Source organism: Schistocerca piceifrons, chromosome 6 (assembly GCF_021461385.2).
Source record: "Schistocerca piceifrons isolate TAMUIC-IGC-003096 chromosome 6, iqSchPice1.1, whole genome shotgun sequence".
In the NCBI taxonomy this organism is placed as follows: domain Eukaryota; kingdom Metazoa; phylum Arthropoda; class Insecta; order Orthoptera; family Acrididae; genus Schistocerca; species Schistocerca piceifrons.
Window position 1 is genome coordinate 414422715 of NC_060143.1, and position 19622 is coordinate 414442336.

Below are 19622 nucleotides of genomic sequence, written 5' to 3' on the forward strand. Positions count from 1 at the left end.
GTTCGTCAACTGCACATACGGTTCACGTCCACGCTGTCGCGGCATGCTACCAGTGTTAAAGACTGCGATGGAGCTCCGTATGCCACGGCAAACTGGCTGACACTGACGGTGGCGGTGCACAAATGCTGCGCAGCTAGCGCCATTCGACGGCGAACACCGCGGTTCCTGGTGTGTCCGCTGTGCCGTGCGTGTGATCATTGCTTGTACAGCCCTCTCGCAGTGTCCGGAGCAAGTATGGTGGGTCTGACACACCGGTGTCAATGTGTTCTTTTTTCCATTTCCAGGAGTGTATTATTACAGATGGCGGCTAGTCCATTACTCAAACACGCTGAGCTCCCATGCCGCCAACGCTAGATCATGAGCTGATGTTACTGCAAGGCAAGAATTTAAATGACTAAGCACATATATTTCTTTACCTGATTACATTTCTACAGGGATATTCAAACTTGCATACTTCATTGAACTTATCTATTCGTTCTTGTTTTGTCTTGCAGTACAGCGGCAGAAAGTATTTCCCGTTTAGGACGTTTATCTTGTTGTCATTAAATAATTCTTAACAATTTTTTTTAATTACAACCGATGAAATTTGTCTTACTAATAATACAGATTCTCAAATGAAACAGTTAGCTGTGTTTATGATTTAATCGTAATCAATTATTATTGGATTTTCCGTCTTACGTTTGTTGAAATTACACTGCATTTTTCACCAGATCCATTTCGCTTTTATTTATAAAGTATTTTCTCTTCTCATCTGGAAGATTGGACTTTGTATGTAATATGTTTCTAAACTTTGGTGTTTGCAATTAAAAACAAGATATCTTTATAAAATTTACGAACTTACTCACACACACACACACACACACACACACACACACACACACACACACACACATAACAAAATTATTGCATTCATACAGTTAGAAATGCTCATAATTTACACAAGAAACAAATGAATAAAGATGATCACTGTGTCGAGTGCGGAACATGTTAAAACTACAGTAATGTTTCTCTTGTGAATCACAGAAAAGTAAGGTGAAATTAAAGAATCACGAAGGTTGCAGAAGAAGTTTCATAGAAGACAATAAATTCTGAAAAGTGAATGTGCAGTAACCATATTCTTTAGATTTCAAACTCTGCTAAACATAGGCCTTCAGAACATGTAAGAAGACACAGAAATACCTAAGTAAGTTGTGCGACAGTTTTATAAAGATACTACCGTTATACCCATGGCTTCGTCTGCGTATGCATACATGACTGACACACTGAACAGCACAAGTAAGAGCGAAATTGCTCTTTATAAGTTTAGCGCATTCCAGGTCATTCAGTATAGGAAATAAATACCAACAGATAACAAACATCTTCCCCTTTTTATCCGCACATTTAAGGAAAGCACTAACCATCACGCTACTTCTATAACATCACATTACATCTATACAAAAAGCTACTCATTTACATACAAAATTTTGTTGAAATTGCTTAAAACGTCCCTGAATTATGCTTTTATGTCCCACACTCAGCTGCATGTCTGCTATGGGACTACTACTGTTACAGTAACACTTTTCCGGATTGCAAGTGATACATCTGCCAAGTTTGGTATAAATTGCTTCAGGATTTACAGAAGTGGGCTAATATGTAACTGTCCCTACTTCCCTCTCCCCTCCGTTGCCCCTGCTGCCCTCTCTCATACACAAACAGGGAAGAGAAGCCACACTGGTTGTCTGGATAATGATTGATGTTACCTCTGGCTTCGTCAAAACAATCATGAAAAATTTATATCCCTCCCCTAATCTATCATGCCCCTAATTTATCTCTCTCTTCTACATGCTTCTTCATACCCTGTTGTGTTATCCACATGCATCATCAGAACCTGTCTCTCTTCCACCTACTTCTCCAACTCTCTCCCACTTCCACACACCTCCTTATACTCTCCCCCTCTTCCGTCTCAGTCTGTCTCTTCCTTCAACCTGCTTCCTCATACCAACATCTTTTTCACATACCCACTGCCCTCTCCATCTACGGTCCTCCTCCTGACCCCCCTCCCCCCTCCTCCACATACTCCAGGACCATCAGTCCCTCCCACCCCTTTCTGCACATATCCTCCTCGCCCCTCTCTCTCTCTCCAGCTCATCCCCCCCCCCCCCTCTGTCCATATCCTCCTTCCCTTTCGTCAATATCCTTCTCCATAAATCTGCCCACCTCCTCTTCCCCTACCTTTGTGTTAATTTTCCTTTGTCCGTAAAATAAGATTTTTCTCACCAGGAATGAGAATTAATCTATCTACTGAAATGCCTCTTCCACATTTTTAGGATAGTTTCAGTCTAACTGTATTATATACTTCTCGACACAGTAGAATTCGTGGTAATACATTTCCACGAATAAAGCCACTGTATGCTATAGTGAATTTAAGATGTAGTAATTTTGGTCCTGAAATATACACTGCATTTTAATACCTTTCTATTTAATTAATTTCTGATCAGAATACTCAAGCAAATATCATTAAGCTATTAACGAAAGCAAAAAAAATTGGCTTATTTCAGGACTGAGAATGAAGTGACATTCATGAAAATCTTGATAAATTTTCGATAAAACACTTTAGCACTATTTATTCACTGTACATTGTACAGATACTTGACCTCCTAATAAAATGCAATGAGCAGTCAACCATTAAATAACCAAGAGTGGATTTCAAAAAATAGATGTCTCTAGAATGCAAGACTTAAAACGAGACATTGTAATAATACAATGTGTTCAAGAGTATTTGACTTTCATATTCTCATATCACATTGTCCTCTTGAGATCAGAAGTCATTTGGTCTTCTTCCATTGGTTGACATCTGCCAGCTAACTATGATTTGCATTTCATGGTGTGTAATTCTGAAGCAATATAAAGCTTAGCCCTCCATTCTCCTCTGAGCACTGCTGGCATACATGATACAAACTGCACAAACGTTTTATAATACATACAAAACAAATAACAGTACTTTATTTATAAATTCGTAGTATAATAATTATACTTTTCGCAGCAGCTTCACCCACGTATGCATTTGACATATATTCAACCCACTTCCTCCTTTCCCTGTCTGTGTCAACATTTTGCTCCCTCTGTCTGTCCACCTATTCTCTGATCTGTCTATCTCGTCCTCCAAATTCTCTCTGCTAAGCTGCTTCTCCTTCTCTCTTTGTCCAGTTCACCATCTCTGACTTTCACCATATTTTCCGTCCCCTAGTTCTCACCATACCCTCCTCCCCCTCTACCATTTCATCTCCACCTCGCCTCCTTCCTTTGTCACCTGCCTATCACCTCTCAAAGCACTGCTTCTCCCTCCAGAATCTGTCCCTCCTCCACTCTGTCCATTTTTCTCCCCCTCCCCCCTCACATTTTACCTGCTCCTCTACCCACCTCTAAACCTTTCGCCATGTAATGCAGTTTAGTAAAGCAAGCTGACACTACCTCCACAACATACATGTCGTACAGGGCAGGCTACATATCATGGATTTCACAACTATTGATTTTCCGCTGATGCTCTGGCTACCTTGAAAAGCAGTTCGATAAAGTAGGGCGATACAACTCCAACACGTTTGTCATGCAGGGCAGGCTACACATTGGGGCCTGAGGAATCGTTTCTTGCCTGTGATACGTTGTTCGTATACAAAATGCCTGTCGTGCAAGGCATCCTATACGTCAAGGTCTCGAAAAAAATCACATTGTAGACCATATTTCCACTACTATTGGGATTTGTGTGAACGCCACAGTGCTGATACTCGGACGGCCTGCTGTTTCTTTGCCAAATTTGATTGAAATAATGAAATCATTCCAGGGGTTGGGAAGGAGGTTCTGGACTTACAAATATACACTCTCATCCTACAGGGTGTTAGGAGATTCACATTACAAACTTCTAGGGCCTGTAGAGGGGAATGAATACATAATTTTTGAATAGGACCCCATGTTCAGAAATGTCATTCAACAACGCTCCAAAGTATCGTAACTATAGGCGCTGATGCCTATAAATGAATGTATGTATGTTACAAACTTGCAACGATGATGTTGACGGAGAAATGTATCAATATGAGGTAATGGTCCCCTGTTGAGAAACAGATGATTTGGAAGTTGCAGGCTAAGATCAGTCTGATACCTGTGGCAATAGTATACATCTACCGGCACTGCAGGGTATGCAACTTTCAGAGATGGTAGTACAGGGCAATAAAAGAAAAGTTGTTAACATGGACTCTTAAATGCATAGCTGAGGAGCTTTGAGGACTTATTCATACTCACTACTGTGGAACATATCTCCCCTATCTACCAATAACTCATAGCTCAAAAGGTGTGGATTTTAGAGTCCTTGTTTTCTGGACGTTTTTCCTTTTCTTGGTCCGTATTACCACTCTTGAAAGTTGCCTAACCTACAATGTTGGCCACAACGGTAACAGTATATATATTGAATTGTCAGAGATATCAGAGCGGTTTTCGTTTATAACTTTCGACTAGTTCGCATCCGTTACAGGCACCCTTACCAAAAATTTACACATTTATCCTTCTCCGTCACCCTTGAGAGTCTGTATCATCATCACTGAGTCACCCTTTATGTACATACATTTACACGCGATTGCATCTATAACTTCCACGCTCGGTAGCGTCAAGCGTCGTTGGATAATGTTTCCGGACTTGGGTTCATTCAAAATAATATGTACTCACTCGCCTGAACTAGTCCTAGAAGTTCGTAAAGGGAATTTCGAAACACCCTTTGTAACAGACACACTGTACTGTACATCGTTAAAGTGGGTATTTGTTTGTTAATGTGGTCCAGTATCATTAAAGCATGCACAGTTCCCTAATGGAACCAGGAAGGGGGAAAACTCATTGTGGTAACAGAATTATTTTCCGCCAAGCACTATATAATGGCAAGAGTATAGATGCAAATGCAGAACGGAAAATGTAGCGTGATAAATGGTGAATTGCGCCTTCACCGTGCGCTATCAGTTCGGCTCACTCACAATCGAAGGATGAGTGGCGGTGTGGGATGAGATGGGGGGTGGGGGATCGTGGGTGCGTGTTTGCCATAGCGGCCCAGCCGACCCTGGGGCGTTTATTTATGCAGTCTGTCGGCCCTATGCTGCGCCGCGCTGCAGCGGAAGGGAAAATAAAGCCGTGAGCAAACTGGGGCCGAGGTGCATTAGCGGGACGCTGAAAAGGAGGCCCTCCCCCACTGAGGCTCTAAATCGAAATAAAGTGAGCCCGCTCAGCCAAGTTAATGGCTTTTTTGTCGGCCACGATAAGCATCCTGCGTCGGGAGTCGAGTCATCAGCCGCCTGAATGACGTCCATTTATTTTCTGCCCTCCCTTCACTGTTTCCCCGAAAATGTCATTGCAGTCAGTTGATAGAAATTATGACATCACCGTTGTGAAATTGTGATGGATAGTTTAACGTTTTAGAAATTAAGATCTATTATTGTCAGCAGACGTACACATTGTGTGACCTTTCACCCCCAAGAAAATGCTGAGTGACTTCCAAATCATGACAAGTTGCAGAGGCTAAACACACTCGGGTGGTAGTACGTAAAGGATAACAACAGCTTATAATGTCACGTGCACTTTCAATATAACTTTAATCAAATTTGTTAATCGAATGTTTGTTGTAGATGAGGCAGATAACAAGCTCTCTCCAGAGGTCAGTGAATACACATGGAGAACATGACTGCAAAGCGACAAACTGAGATATGGATGACATAGCACCCATGACTATATAGTAAATATAAATACAGAAAACTCCAACCAGTCACTTTTTGAAACACGGCGAAATCTGCGAAACATATTTACGAATATCTCACGTTTAGATACCCGATGTTCAATGTGTGCTCCACCAGCAACACGAACAATATCACATCGCTACTCGAATTCCTCTCACACTCAGGTAAGCATGTCCATTGTCATTGATGTTTCGACAGTATGGGTCTGTTTCTTCAACTAAGTACTGTGATAGTGTTGGTGCATGAACGTTGTCGTCAATGAAACCACATACGACGCAGTCACATGACGTCAAATCTGGTGACAGTGGACGCCAGCTGAGTAGTGGTCGGTCGCCAGCTGTTTGACGACCGTTGCAAGAGTTTGGTAGCGTTTCATTCAGATATTCACGCACCTGGCGACTTCAGCAAGCGTATTCTACTTCTCGAGGAAGTTGTCCTCGTTCAGCCCCGGAAACAAATAGTTCTGTGACACAGCAACCGAGCTTGCATCAAAGAACAACGAGCCATAAGTAGATGAGTTTAATATCGCAGAAAACACAAAGACTTCAGGTGAATCTTGTACATGTTGATTATGTGTACGTGGGTCCTGTAGGCCCCAAATTCGAACATTGTGCTTTTTTACTATCCCACTAAGGTGGAAAACTACTGTATCACTGAACACGATGCGTAGTGCGGAAGTATTGTCATTATCAATCACATTCTGACGCTCGTCAGAAAAAGCCACAAGTCTGCGTGTGTCGTCTTAACGTACAGCGTGGAACTGCTGAAAATTGTGCGGCTTTATAACAAACCGACGTCTCAAAATAAGCGAAATTGTTGTAAACAATGATAATTCCCTACCGACACGACAAGTTGATTTTGTAGGACAACGAGGGAAAGTGGTTTGAACTAGTGCGATATTTTCGTCGGAATCACTAGGGCGGTCAGCACTCTTTCCTTCACATAGACACCCTGTATCTGCAAACTGTCGATGCCACCTGCGAATGTTCCATCCGGTTGGAGGATCAGTTTGGTGTCCTCACCCTGAACCGTTTTTGCACTGTAATCACGCAATTACACTTCGTAAACTCGAGAACAATCATTTACAGCTTGTGACGGTAACCAAGAAAACATGACTATAAATTAGACAACGTATTCGTTCCGCCAATAACAGAGCCGTGGTGCAGTGATCCATAGTTTTGACAGCATAATACCATTTAATACGGTTATTTTTTTCGAAACATCCTTTGTTTGTTCTCATAAACCAGGTTTCCAACCTTCCTAGGCTCATCTTCAGATAGAGCACATGGAACTCACATATTTATGGCTACTAGCTAAAGTCTATACAGTTACTGCATCCGTAGACCCGTCAGTGAACGTTATGTGCTATACATTTCAGTGCAAGTTGTGTAAATACTGTTTCAGTTACTTCTCTGTATCCATTTTAAGTTGACACATTATTATCCTACGGTAAAAGACCATACTGCGTGGTATAACACATATGAAGAATACCACATACCAACACGGACGACATGGCGATCACCATGTCAGTGCCACATATGGTATACGAAATTAGCATTAGATCTAAAGCCAACACCAGTCCAACAAAAAACGTAGCATCTGGCGCTAGATGTGTTTCATCGCTGATACAATACGAACTCTAGTGGTTGAAGACCTGAAATTGCAGTACCGGCTGTAACAAAATGAGGACCGTCCAGCATTTGGGGCAATTGTACATTAATACGGCTCCAAACATTGGAAAATTTTCGATTTAGGTACTAAAAGGGAGAGAGAAGCATGGTATCTGCTAAAGTGTAATTAACTTGCCTTTGCGAGGGATAGAGCAGTGGATGTCGCAAGTTTCAAGTGGTTTGATATTGTACTGTCTGTCATTATATCTTGCCGGCCGCGGTGGTCTAGCGGTTCTGGCGCTACAGTCCGGAACCGCGGGCTGCTACGGTCGCAGGTTCGAATCCTGCCTCGGGCATGGGTGTGTGTGATGTCCTTAGGCTAGTTAGGTTTAAGTAGTTCTAAGTTCTAGGGGACTTATGATCTAAGATGTTGAGTCCCATAGTGCTCAGAGCCATTTGGACCATCATTATATCTTGTGCAGCTGTTCATAATAACTCCTGCATTCTGCAGTATCTTTCGTATATTCTCTCAACAGCAAATGCCTCTGAAATTTTTTTGTAAAGATTTGTGAAAGACCATGAAAGGATCGTTATTTTGAAAGCAAAAAATACACTCCTGGAAATTGAAATAAGAACACCGTGAATTCTTTGTCCCAGGAAGGGGAAACTTTATTGACACATTCCTGGGGTCAGATACATCACATGATCACACTGACAGAACCACAGGCACATAGACACAGGCAACAGAGCATGCACAATATCGGCACTAGTACAGTGTATATCCACCTTTCGCAGCAATGCAGGCTGCTATTCTCCTATGGAGACGATCGTAGAGATGCTGGATGTAGTCCTGTGGAACGGCTTGCCATGCCATTTCCACCTGGCACCTCAGTTGGACCAGCGTTCGTGCTGGACGTGCAGACCGCGTGAGACGACGCTTCATCCAGTCCCAAACATGCTCAATGGGGGACGGATCCGGAGATCTTGCTGGCCAGGGTAGTTGACTTACACCTTCTAGAGCACGTTGGGTGGCACGGGATACATGCGGACGTGCATTGTCCTGTTGGAACAGCAAGTTCCCTTGCCGGTCTAGGAATGGTAGAACGATGGGTTCGATGACGGTTTGGATGTACCGTGCACTATTCAGTGTCCCCTCGACGATCACCAGTGGTGTACGGCCAGTGTAGGAGATCGCTCCCCACACCATGATGCCGGGCGTTGGCCCTGTGTGCCTCGGTCGTATGCAGTCCTGATTGTGGCGCTCACCTGCACGGCGCCAAACACGCATACGACCATCATTGGCACCAAGGCAGAAGCGACTCTCATCGCTGAAGACGACACGTCTCCATTCGTCCCTTCATTCACGCCTGTCGCGACTCCACTGGAGTCGGGCTGCACGATGTTGGGGCGTGAGCGGAAGACGGCCTAACGGTGTGCGGGACCGTAGCCCAGCTTCATGGAGACGGTTGCGAATGGTCTTCGCCGATACCCCAGGAGCAACAGTGTCCCTAATTTGCTGGGAAGTGGCGGTGCGGTCCCCTACGGCACTGCGTAGGATCCTACGGTTTTGCCGTGCATCCGTGCGTCGCTGCGGTCCGGTGCCAGGTCGACGGGCACGTGCACCTTCCGCCGACCACTGGCGACAACATCGATGTACTGTGGAGACCTCACGCCCCACGTGTTGAGCAATTCGGCGGTACGTCCACCCGGCCTCCCGCATGCCCACTATACGCCCTCGCTCAAAGTCCGTCAATTGCACATACGGTTCACGTCCACGCTGTCGCGGCATGCTACCAGTGTTAAAGACTGCGATGGAGCTCCGTATGCCACGGCAAACTGGCTGACACTGACGGCGGCCGTGCACAAATGCTGCGCAGCTAGCGCCATTCGACGGCCAACACCGCGGTTCCTGGTGTGTCCGCTGTGCCGTGCGTGTGATCATTGCTTGTACAGCCCTCTCGCAGTGTCCGGAGCAAATATGGTGGGTCTGACACACCGGTGTCAAAGTGTTCTTTTTTCCATTTCCAGGAGTGTATATGGTCCTATGCGTAAGTTAAAACTCACACCAAGTTTGCATCTTCATTCACGTAAAATTTACAATAATAAGCCTGCGTAACAGCGCGCTGTGAATTTTAGTATTTTCCCCGTGGATTGAACGTTTAAAATAATTTCGGTCTTTGAGCCGGTCGCCGTTAAATACATCGACAATGTTTCAACTGGGCAGCTGCCAGTCACCCTCAGGTGAGCCATCGAAGACTCACGTTTTGCAAGATAGAGCACGCTGTTAGTGTTCCACGCATGCGTCAGAATCAAGTTTACAGGCACCCCGACCACACTACATACAAGTGTTTAGTTATGAACTACTTGAAAGAAACACTAACTTCTGTGAAAACTTCACATATTTTATTTTGCAGAAATGGGGAACAAAGCCTGCAAGGAAAACTATGAGAGAATTGTTCCTTCTACGTGATTTATTTTCAAAATATACAAGGAAGTTATCATGAATGAAACGACATACTTTCCAAAACTGTCTACTACATTAGATTTTTATAAAAAAAAGTTGCGTATTATTGTCAAAGAAGCCACTGGACTGTTCAGACACCTTACACTTTCAGCAAATAGTGCCGCATTGACAATATGCGAGCAGTATCGTCAAACAAACACTTCGTCTGGTTTTAATTGATGTACTATGCAGGACACTGCGCTTCAGCGGGGGTGCTTTAAGGTTGCATGTGGCCGTAGTACTCATCAAACGAGAGGTCACCAATCAGGTGTATGAACTCATATTTTGCAATGGATAACTTTACTTCGATATAATACGTGGAGGTAATGTCTAATAAAATTTTATATCATTAATTTAACCACTTACAGAGGCTATGCACTTTGATTTTGGAGCTGTAGTCTTAAGAAATATTATCAACATCAATCAGGATACTTAAACTGCACTTCACGGTTGACTCTTATTATCTCTGTGCATTGAGGTTAAGAAAAGTGAAGAGATACGTCCTAACATGGTGTCGGACCTCCCTTTGCTGGCGTAGTACAGCAACTCGACGTTGCATTGACTCAACAAGTCATTGCAAGTCCCCTGCGGAAGTATTGGACCATACAGCCCCTACAGTCGTCCATAATTGCGAAAGTATTGCCGTGCAAAATTTTTTTCATGAACTGACCTCTCGATTATGTCCCATAAATGTTCGATGGCACTCATTTCGGGCGATCTGGACGGCCAAATTGTTCTCTCCATTTGCCCAGAATTTTCTTCAAACCAATCGCAAACAGTTGTAGCCCTCTCACAAGGTGCATTGTCATCTATTAAAATTCCATAATTGTTTGGGGACATGAAGTCCATGAAAGGCTAGCCAAACATAAACATTTCCAGGCAACGATTCATCCAGTTGTACAGAGGACCCAGCATATTCCATGTAAACACAAACCACAGCATTGTAGAGCCAGCATCAGCTTGTACATTACGTTGTTGACAACTTCGCTCCATAGCTTCGTAGGATCTGCACCGCACTAGAGCCCTATCATCAGCTTTTATCAACTCATACCGGGACTCTTCTGATCAGGCTGCAGCTTTCCAGTTCAACCCATATGTTCAGGAGCCAAGGAGCGGCGCTGCAGACCATGTCCTGCTGTTAGGAAAGGCACTCGTGTCAGTCGTCTACTGCCCTCGCCCATTATCGTCTAATTTCGCCGCAAGTCCTAAAGGACACGTTCGTCCTACTTTCTTTCTTTCGCTTAAGCCATAGTCCCGCAGCGATCGCAGGGTCGGCGTGGTTACAACGGATTTGGCAATGTTAGTGTCATAGATGGTCGGATGCCCTTCCTGCCATCAATGGACCCAAACTATCTGCGTCTAGTGGAAATCATGAAATAGTGCGGATGTATTTGAAATGTCTGTGACGCGTGTAACTGAGGCGGAACGTGGGGAGCAGCCCGGTATTCAGCTAGTGGAATGTGAAAAACCGCCTAAAAACCACATCCAGGCCGGCCGGCACACCGGCCCTCGTCGTTAATCCGCCGGGCGGATTCGATCCGGGGCCGGCGCGTCTACCCGAATCCAGGAAGCAGCGCGTTAGAGCACTCGGCTACCCTGGCGTGTTAAAGGACACGTTCGTCCTACTCGCACATCGATTTTTTGCTGTAATTTTAAGCAGTGCTGATTACCCGTTAGCACTAACAACTCTGCGCAACCGCCGCTGCTCTCGTTCGTTACGTGAAGTCTGTCGGTCATTGCGTTGACCATGGTGAGATACAATACCTGAAATTTGGTATTCTCGGCACACTCTTTACACTGTGGATCTGGTAATGCTAAATTCATGAACCATTTCCAAAACGGAATGTTCCGTGCGTCTAACTCCAACTACCATTGCGCGTTCAGAGTCCGTTAATCCCATAATCAAGTCGGAGACCTCTTCCCATGAGTCACTTTAGTGCAAATGACAGCTCCGCCAACGGACTGCCCTTTTATACTTTGTGTAAGCGATACTACCGCCATCTGCTTATGTACGTATCGCTCTCCCATGACTTAAGTCACTTCACTGCACTCGAAGCACAGAAATGAACTTCTTCTTACGATTATAAGTCTCTTACATTTTAAATTAAGAGTTTAGCCCTATGGTTAAACCAAGTGCTACAAAACACTTTATACAAGATTGGCAAACAGCGTTACGTCGTCACGCATCGACTGGGAAAAGCTGTTCTACGTCATGTTCTGTGATGGAAGCTGAGAAGTCAATAATGCAACTCCGGTCGGAAGAAAAATAACATACTAACGTATCTGAGTGGGTGAAACCTTAAAGCATGCAACGAAACTTTACAGAAATACGTTGAAACATAACTACTCATTTATTTCACACAATAATGATTTCATCTTTACAGCCACTCAATTCACGTTGAAATGTCACAAAATGTCCGATCTATCTAAATAATATGATCGTAGTGAATCTCGAAACTTGTTTTATAAACATGTCGATGTGTTACAGCATTTGAATACATATCAAATACCCCACTAAACGAGGCTATGGCTTCCATCCAGTCACTCGTTGACCTGTCTGGTGTGGCAATAGAAGATAGCAAAAGAAAATTCGACGTTTAAATTTCGGATTTAAGAAGTCGGTCAAAAAGGAGGATCGCCCAAGTATACGGTCGTTTGACCATCGCACAGATTCCCGAGCTGACGACACAATAATAGATATTCTTCGCATATAGAAACCGTTGAAAGTATTAAAAATAAATTAGTTACCGCATCTGGATGAAATTCCAATTCGGTTTCACAAAGAGTGCTCTGCAGTAGTGGCCCTTACTTACTCGCCATACACTGAAGGGCCAAACGAACTGGTACACGTACTAATATCTTGTTGGCCCCCGCGAGCACGCAGAAGTGTAGAAACACGACTTTGCGTGGACTCGACTAATGTCTGAAGTGGTGCTGGAGGGAATTGACACCATAAATCCTGCAAGGCTGTCCATAAATCCCTAAGAGTCAGCGAGGGTGGAGGTCTCCTCTGAACAGCACGTTGCAAGTCATTCCATATATGCTTCATAATGTTCATGTCTGGGGAGTTTGGTGGTCAGCAGAAGAGTTTAAACTAAGAAGAGTGTTCCTGGAGTCACTCTGTAGAAATAGTGGACGTGTGGTGCGCCGCATTATCCTGCTGGAATTTCTAAAGTCCGTCGGAATGCACAGTGGACATGAATGGATGCAGGTGATCAGACAGGATGCTTACGATGCTTAGGTATTTGTCACCTGTCAGATTCGTATCTAGACGTATCAGGGTTCCGATATCGCTCCTCGTGCACACGTCCCTCACCATTACAGAGCCTCCATCAGATTGAACACTCTCCTGTTGGCATGCGAGGTCCATGAACACACGTCCATCCGCTCAATTTGAAACGAGTCTCTTCCGACCAGAAAACATGTTTCTAGTCACCAACAGTTCAATGTCTGTGCAGACGGGCCCAGGCGAGACGTAAAGGTTTGTGTCGTGCAGTCACCGAGGGTACACGAGTCGGCCTTTAACTCCAAAAGCGCATATCGATGATGTTTCGTTGAATGGTTATCATGCTGACACTTGATGGCGCAGCACATCTGCAGCAATTTGCGGAAAGGTTGCACATCCGCCACGGTAAACGATTCTCTTCTGTTGCCGTTGGTCCCGTTCTTGCAGGATCGTTTTCCGACCGCAGCGATGTCGAAGGTTTGATGTTTTACCGGATTCACGGTACACTTGTGAAATGTTCGTATGAGAAAATCGCCACTTCATCGCTACATCGGAGATGCTCTGTCCTATCACCCGTGCGACGACTATAACACCACATTCAAACTTAGTTAAATCTTGATAACCTGCCATTTTAGCACCAGTAACGGATCTAAGAACTGCACCAGATACTTGTTTTGTATAGGCAACGCAAACCTCACAGGATTTCGCCCGCCTGCGTGTGTTGTATAGTAACAGTCAGATGGTGGGGTAAACGCTACCAGAGATACTCTTCGTTGGGGATAAATCGCCCTCCTCCGAGTCACGTGCGTGGAAATAAATCCCCGAGTATACTTTCGGGCATCGGCTGTTTATAGCGGCGCAGCTCCACTCATCGCTGTTTCTCCGTCGACGCTCTGGGCCAACGCATGTGCTGGCTAATACTAGCCCGCAATCAGAGCTAGTTTATAGCCACCGCTTCGGACCTCGGACCTCTCCAACGTCGCCTCCGCCTTGTTGCCAGAAATAGGCCGGACCTTATCGACAACGTCAGTTTAGAGACGGAGATTAGGGATCATGATGTCATTGTCGCATCTATGATTACGAAAGTTAACAAATCTTTCAAGAAGTCTAGGAGAGTGTTTCTGATGGAGCAGGTAAGCAGTTATTAACGTATCACTTAGACAATGAATTGGCTTTACTTAGTTCCTGTAAATTGGATGTAGTGGAATTATGAGCAGACTTTAAGGAGACTGTAAATTGTAAACTGAAGAGTTGCGTGGTTAGTAAGTAGATAAAGAATTCAAAAGATTCACCGTGGTTTAATAACGAAAGTGGGCGGATTCTGGGGAATCAGAGGCTATTATACTCTAGTTTGAAGAGGAGACGCGCAAATGGAGACTAGCGAAGGTAAGTAAAGATTCGTGCGACTGTGAAAAGATCTGTGCGCGAAGCATACAACTACCATCGTCACTCGTTAGGAAAATATCTGGCAGAGGACGCTAGAAAAACCCAGTCGTATGTAAAAACGCTAAGCGAATCTAAGGATTCCATTCAGTCCCTTCTTGACCAGTCTCGCGTGGCAGCTGAAGATAGCAAAACGAAAGCCGAAATTTTAAACCTCAGTTTCAAATAATCGTTCACGCAGGAGAACCGTACAAACATGCCGTCATTTGACCATCAGACAGAGTCCGGTATGGACAACATAGAAATAAGACTACCTGTCAGAGAGAAGCAATTTAAAGATTTGAACGCAAATAAATGGAATCCCAGTTCGATTTCACTAAGAGTCCTCTACGGTATTGGCCCCTGACCTACACTGCATTTCTCGTGAATCTCTCGTCCAGCAGAAAGTCCCAAGCGATTGGAAAAGAGCGCAGGTGACTCCATGGGATAAGAATGGTAAAAGAACGGTCCCGCAGAATTACACTCCAATATCCCTAACTTCTGTTTGCTGCAGAGTCCTTGACTGTATTCTTAGTTCGAATATAATAAACTCTCTTGTGACTGAGAAGCCTATGCCCAAGAATCAGCATGGTTTTAGAAAATATCGTGGGATATTCAGCCTGCCCTTTTTTCAAATGGTATACTGAAAACTTTGGATGGAAGGCAACAGCGGAGTCCATGTTTCTAGATTTTCGAAAAGCATTTGACACAGTGCCACAATGAAGGCTGTTAAAGAAGGCTGTTAAAGAAGCGCCGGCCGCTGTGACCGAGCGTTTCTAGGCGCTTCGGTCCGGATCCGCGTTGCTGCTACGGTGGCAGGTTCAAATCCTGCCTCGTGCATGAATGTGAGTGTTGTCCGTAGGTTAGTTAGGTTTAAGTAGTTCTAGGTCCAGGGGAATGATGACCTCAGATGTTAGGTCCCATAGTACTTAGAACCTTTTGAACCGTTTGTTGAAGAAGGGAATAAATTCACAGATATGTGACTGTCTCGAAGACTTCTTAAATAATAGAACTCAGCATGTTCTCCTCGACGGCAAATATTCATCGTAGGCAAGCGCATCGTCAGGAGTGACACAGGGAAGTATGAATAGATCGCTGTTTTTCTCTATATAAATAAATGATTTGGCGGACAGGGTGGGCAGCAATATGAGGTTGTTTGCTGATGATGCCGTTGTGCACGGTAAGGTGTCGAAGTTGAATGACTATAGAAAGATACAAGACGACTTTACAAAATTTCCAGTTGGTGTGATGAACGGCAGCTAGCCCTAAATGTGGATAAATGTAAGTTAATGCAGATGAATAGGAAGATCCAACATGTAATGATCGTGTAATCTATTACTAGCGCCCTGTTTGGCACAGTCAGGACGTTTAGATATCTGGGCGTAACGTTGAAAAGCCATATGACGTGGAACGAGCATGTGAAAACTGGTTGGTAAGGTGAATGGTCGACTTCGGTTTATTGGGAGAATTTTACGAAAGAGTGGTTCATCTGTAGAGGAGACCGCATATAGGACACTGGTGCGATCTATGCTTGAGTACTGGTCGAGTGTTTGGAATCCATACAAGGTCGGATTGAAGGAAGAAATGGAAGAAATTCAGAGGCGGGCTGTTAGATTTGTTCAAAAATGGTTCAATGGCTCTGAGCACTATGGGACTTAACTTCTGAGGTCATTAGTCCCCTAGAACTTTGAACTACTTAAACCTAACTAGCCTAAACACATCACACACATCCATGCCCGAGGCCGGATTCGAACCTGCAACCGTAGCCGTCGCGCGGTTCCAGACTGTAGCGCCTAGAATCGCTCGGCCACTCTGGCCGGCCTTCCCTCGCTCTATTTGCGAGTGAAACAGGAGGAGAAATGACAAGTTGCAGCACGGGATACTCTCCACCATACAACGTACTGTGGCTTGTGGTGTATCGATGTAGATGCAGATGAAGTATCATCTGCCTGCTGACGAATACACTCTCCTTCCTTCCAGTGGAAAACTTCATTGGATTAGTCTTTACGTGCCTTCATGTTAATGAACTTCGTTGTTTTCCAGGCGAACACCAAATCGATGTTTGTGAGAGTTTGGTTTGTAACACAAAGTTTCTTGTTTATCTAATATCCTGTTGTGTTGTAATAAACCATTCTCTTATTGATCTGGAACGTGTCATTTCTCAAGCGTCTCACTATGCATATAACACTTAAGTTGCATTCATCGCTAATCCCTCGGACACCGGAAAATCGAATCAACGGGAAAAAACGCGCAAGTGTCACTTGTTTATAACTAGAACAAAAGAACGGATACGCAAACTTACAGACCAATATCCTAACATCGGTATACTGAGAATTCTGGAACATATTCTAATATCGACTGCAAAAAATTTCCTGCAGGTCGAAAAGCTTCTGTCAGCGAATCAATGTACTTTTTGAAAGCATAGCTCGCGTGAAATTCAGCTTGCACATTTCTCGCATTACATAATACTAACTATGGATGAAGCGCAATAGGTTAAATCCTTTTTTCTACATTTCTGAAGGCGTTTGACACGGTGCCCCACTGCAGGTACGAGCTTATGGAATAGGTTTCCGGGTACGTGATTGGCTCGAAGAATTCTTAAGGAATAGAACCCAGTACGTCGTCCTCGACGGTGAGTGTTTATCAGGGACAAAGATATCTTTATTATTACCGAAGGGAAATATGATACGATCTTTAATATTCCTATATACATAGATTATCTGGAGAACAGTGTGGGTAACAGTCTGCTGTTGTTTGTTGATAATGCTGCGATGTACGGAACTGTGTCGAAGTTGATTTACTACACGAGGATATAAGGCGACTTAGACAAAACTTACAGCTTGGGTAACGAAAGACAGCTAGCTCTGCAGGTAAAAAAAATTGTTAATGCAGATGAGTAGGAAAAACAAATCCGTTATGTTCGAATACAGCATTAGCAGTTTCCTCCTTGGCACAGTCAAGTCGTTTAAATATTTGGGCGTAACGTTGCAAAGCGACATGAAACGGAACGAGCTTATGTGAAATGTGATAATCAACGTGAATGGTCGACTACAGCTTATTGGCAGAATTTTATGAAACTGTGCGTCATCTGTGAAGTAGACCGCATAAGGGACGCAAGTGCGACCTAGTCTTGAGTACTGCTCGAGTGTTTGGGATCCGCACCAGGTCGGATTGAAGCAAGACATCGAAGCAATTCACAGACGAGCTGCTTACATTTGTTACCGGTAGGTTCGAGCAACAAGCAAGTATTACGAAGTTGATTCGACAACTCAAATGGGAATCCCTGGAGGGAAAGCGACGTTCTTTTCGAGGAACACCACTGAGGAAATTTAGAGTACTGGCATTTGAAGCTGACTGCACAACGATTCTACTACCGATATCACACATTTCGCGCTAGGATAAGACACGAGAAGTTAGGTCTCATACGGGGGCATATGGATAGCCCACTTTTACATCGGTTTTCAAGTGCGGAAATGATAAGCTTTGGAACAGGATATCCCCTTCCAGTCATCGTCCAGTGCCTTGCGGAATAAGAATATCGATGTAGAATATGGCCGACATAGTGCGTAGCGGATAAACATCGACCAGCTGTATGGCGAATTTAACATCAACAACCCACTCACCAAAAACGTGTACCTTATTCCTGTAAACAACACCAAATGAAATCAAGGACACCTAGATGCGTAGTACATTGAACTCTGTTGGTAAGCACTACTTGGCATGATAGGGACAGAAATAGTTGTCAATTCAGGAGAACATGAGGGATGTCGTATTAGTGTCCGAGCGGTGGAGACTTGCTGTCAAAAAAGGCAGAGGGAATAAATAATTTTAATGTGGAATTTCTTAAATCATTTGTGGAAGTGGCAACAGGATGAAGAATGACAATGGAAGTTTTAAGTACCAAATCTCACAACTTCCAGCATAATCAAATAGGAATGTATTTCTTTTTGTTCATAACTAATCTGTATCCAAAAAATTGAGAAGGTATTCTGATAACACTGATTTACACTTCGCGTTTCATCACTGCAAAAAGAATGAAACGAATTAGAATATTAATAATTTGTTAAAAATATTCTAAGTGCCGTACCAGAAAACCAACTGGCTCTAAGTGCCAATATGAAAGTTCTTGTTAGTTGTTGTTGTTGTTGTGGTCTTCAGTCCTGAGACTGGTTTGATGCAGCTCTCCTTATGAAACACCCTGATCAGACTGCATTACACGCCTACAATGACAGCAATGTTTCGGCAGCATCGTAATAATCAAATGAGTCAAATTTTCTATCGAATTACATGGAAAGGATTCATAGCTTTAGTAACCCACAATCTTGAGTAAATCTTCCGCAGCAAATGCCTTACTTATATTTCCTCATTTCTCCGTAATTACAGAATCTCTATCGCAGTTCGAGAAGCCGTACCCACTCACCAAAAACGTGTACCTTATTCCTGTAAACAACACCAAATGAAATCAACGACACCTAGATGCGTGGTACTTTGAACTCTGTTGATAAGCACTACTTGGCATGAAGACCATGCACCATATGATTTGATACCCGGAACAAATCTAGGGGCATGGAGAAGAGTGCCGAGAAAACAATAGCATTGAAAATCCATTTTGTGAACAGACAGAACTGAAAAAGATATCCATGTTCATTCGATTTACTGTGTACAATCTAACAGACTTTCAGCAACAAATTTTCCACAGAATCACATACTGATAGGCAGATAAATGAAAAAATATCGCACAACCTTTTCATAGCTTACGAGTTCAATATGGGGACCGAATTAAATATGGGGACCGGATATTATTCGAACGATCGGAAAGGAAGACTGAGTAGCCGTTAAATGAAGGTCAGTTTGGTGTTAGATGACGTAAAGGCACCAGATAGGCAACTCCGTTGTTGCGTTTATAACAGGAGCGAAACGAAACCAAAATCTTGATACTTCCATAGGAAATATTGGCCAAGCAAAAGATGTTCGTCGTTGTAAACTTGTACAAAGCGTTCAATGCCCTCAAATAAATGAGTGATATGAATTATGAGTAAATCAAAGGAAGGTGAATGTGTTGAAATACACCAGAACTCTCATTAATGACAAACAGAACCTCAAATTTCAGGACTATA